Source organism: Cyprinodon variegatus, unplaced genomic scaffold (assembly GCF_000732505.1).
Source record: "Cyprinodon variegatus isolate N-32 unplaced genomic scaffold, C_variegatus-1.0 Scaffold286, whole genome shotgun sequence".
NCBI classification, from domain to species: Eukaryota; Metazoa; Chordata; class Actinopteri; order Cyprinodontiformes; family Cyprinodontidae; genus Cyprinodon; species Cyprinodon variegatus.
In genome coordinates this window covers 89994-93314 of record NW_015150739.1, presented here as the reverse complement: position 1 = coordinate 93314, position 3321 = coordinate 89994, and the positions used below count along the sequence as shown (strand labels likewise).

General features: G+C 36.9%; 1 protein-coding gene across 1 annotated transcript in view; it reads right to left on the bottom strand.

Moving 5' to 3' along the window:
- Positions 1-2903, bottom strand: part of fam53b (family with sequence similarity 53 member B) — an 18489-nt gene extending 15586 nt beyond the window's left edge. Inside the window, exon 1 of the mRNA XM_015383530.1 lies at positions 2741-2903. The gene's annotated coding sequence lies outside the window, so the exon portion shown is untranslated. The remainder of the gene's footprint in view (positions 1-2740) is intronic.
- Positions 2904-3321: the final 418 nt, after the last annotated feature.

Below are 3321 nucleotides of genomic sequence, written 5' to 3'. Positions count from 1 at the left end.
AAAAAAAAAAAAAAAAAAAAAAAAAAAAATCTATTTCAGTTTTTTGTAATATTCTCTCTGAGGAAAAAAAAAAAGTCAGTTTAGCTTTTGGATCCAAGTAGCCTAAATATACTAAAACTGTCAAGGAGCAATGTATTATAGGAAATACATTTCAAATGGCATCTGTCTCTAGTTCTGCTTTTTTTTCTCCTGCAGCAGCACATTGCACCTCGCAGGGAAAACTCCAGGTTTTCGAAACCTGAAACTTCCTTTGTTGGTGTCATTTAGCTCCCAGCGAGCAGCAGGTGGTACTTAATACTGTCGAGGCAGACTGAATAAAAGGAACTTCATGAAACTTATTGTAGGGTGCTGGCGAACGCACAGCTGTCCAACACGGTCTTAGAAATAAAGCAAGTCATACGGGAGGCTTGTTCCACATTTCCAAAGCTCTGAGTGAATGGTGAGAAATGAGCATGGCCGGGAGGCTTCCATAGCAGCAATCGTGGCTCAGTCGAGGGCCTGGGGTACAGCCAAGGTCTCACAGGCATGCAGCTGCCCACTTACCATAAACACAAAGGCTCAGCATGGCTACGCATGGCAGCCAGGGAGGCCTAGGATCTTAAAGCTGGCTCGCTGCTTAATTATCTCATACATAATCGCCTGCACTGTATACATTTGTCCAGAACAAGAGCTTTTGCTGAGCTCTGTAATGGAGGCTTTGGGCAAATCGGTCAAAGTCGGAGAAAAAAAAAAAAATTGTAAACTTCAGCGCTAAATCTAACAAAGTCTCCTAATTACACAAGGGGGGCTAAGGAGACAACAAGCTAACCGTACAAAATCTTAAATAGTTTAACTATATAGCGCCAATTCACAACACAAGTCATCTCAAGGCAATTTCCAATTCAACCAGATCATACAGTCAAATTGATTGAAAGTTTTCTAAGAAAAACCAGTTGATTGCATCGATTCATTGACTTGAAGGGAGTCCCTCAAACCAAGCTTGTAGCGACAGTGAAGAATTGGTAGAAAAACTTAAAATACATAGATATGTAAAGCAAGATAAGAGCTTTTCATTTGATTAACTTGAGTTCAAATACCAACTAATCAAAAAACTGATCAATTATTGTAGAATAATATTCTCTAGGGCAAATGTTTTCATATAATTTTCATTGATAGATTTAAGATTAAAACAATTGGAAGCACATGTGCAGATTATTCCTGAATGAGGTGCTTTTAGTCTCACTGGGGGTAAAGCGATCACATATTAGCTGGTTAATTAGTCAGGATAGATATCTGCTGGAATAAGCAGCCTAGTTGATACTGCTGTAGTGTAGTTTAAGCAGAAACAGGTGGGGTGGGGGCTGCTCTACAATGAGACTTAGGCACATGTTGGGGGCGTCTCCATAAAAAGGATTATAAAATTATAAATGCACAAGTTAATTTGAATAAAGATCAGAGTTCTGCAGGTCAAAAATGGATGATTTAAACATGCAATGCATAGAAGTGGATCAAACTATATTCATTAATTTTCTGTCTGTAATAAACTACAAAAAAAAAACAAAGTATTGTTTTGGGGAAAACAATTATATTAACTCATCCAGATATTCTCTAATAACCAGGACCAATACCGTTTTATTTAGAGAAGTGAATTTAAATACCTCTTTAGACTAAAACTAAATGTTTTCAGTGGTAAAGAAAAAGGAAATTAACTGTGAGCCCTGGTGGCAGGCAGCCCTCACACACAGATAAGTATACACGTTAAACAGCTTTTCATATGAGCCTGCAGCTAACCTTCCAGGTGGATGGCACTCAGTTTAACAAGAAGAAAAGAAGAAAAAAAAAAGCCCTGAGCTGGTTTAAAATGGACCAGCACAGTCTATCAACCCCCCATTTCCAATGAAAGGGAAACCAATTTGTTAGAGGAACTGGTGAGAGTAGAAACCACAGTGAGAAAACAAAAGCAGCCAAAACCTGGTGATAACTGTAAAATATTAACTTTAAATGAGGAAAATATGAAATCTCTCAGCTGTAAAACATTTTTGACACACAGGCAGTCATAAATACAGCCATGTGGGACACTTCAGTCATCACGTTTCCCTGTTTTTGTTTATGAGGCCAGTTGGCAAACTGATGAATCTGTAGGATGCTTGTCAGCCAACAACTTTGTACCTAAGGGACAAGATGGCTTTTTGAAAAAGAGATAACATTCTGAAACCAAAAGTCAAAAAAGTGTAAAACAAGTAAAGGGTATAAAATAAGGAGGAGTCATTCAATATCTAGCTGTAATTAAAACTCATAAAAGAAAAACACAAAATTAACATTCATGACAATACAAGTTGAGACTACTGGTGACCTATGTGGCAAGATATTACTTTGAGAAGTTTTTTAGAACACTTTTTAAAAGTTTCCCCAACTTTTTTTTTGTTTTGTTTGCGCCTAATAAATAAAATCAAGAAGGATCTGACTTTCTTAAATGAAACATCTGTTTAAAATAAAGGATAACTGTGAGAGAGTTGAAACAGGCAAAACAAAGGGACAAGGCTAGGGGAGTTCTCAGGAGGAAAACTTGCTAAGCTAGCTAACAGGAACTCTATTCAGACTCAACTAAAGACTCCACATCGATAATAACCAAACTTTTTATCATTTACTGAGCAACATATCTTCAAAACAACATATACCAGTTCTTTGTGATGTAACTATAGACACCATATTTGGTTTTCTAAGCAATGTTGCTGACATTTGAACAAAATTTCCAACTCACAAGCATAACTGAAGAGTTCCTCGGTTTTTCAACAGTTCAGAGCAGCTGTTTAGTTTCTGTTAGCCATGGCGAGATTTCTTTCTTGCAATATATAAACAAGAACAAGGCAGGAAGCAAACAGCCTACTTCAGCTGCTCTCTACAAACTACAACACTGCCCCACTACTCTACTGTCCCACACAACCACACGCTAATGAGCTTGTGACGACTGCGCGGACCGTACCACTGAAACAGGGGGAGAAGGAAGCTAACATTTGGTCATTCGTACCTTTAAATGTCGTATTTATTCCGAATTAGGAGTAGTATGTATAGTAAACGCATTTACCTGCGTAGTTTTGAAAGTGTGAGGAATTTGAATGAAATGTATACCCTTTTAAGGATTTTGTTGACAGATACACCCCCTCCTTGCTCTGAAGTTATCGACTAACCTTCCAGAAGTAATGAAAAGTAATCAGTTTTTGAGGTAGGCAAAATATGATGGGAATTCCGGTTTCCGCATCATTTGGATATAGCTTTATATATATATATATATATATATATATATATATATATATATATATATATATATATATATATATATAT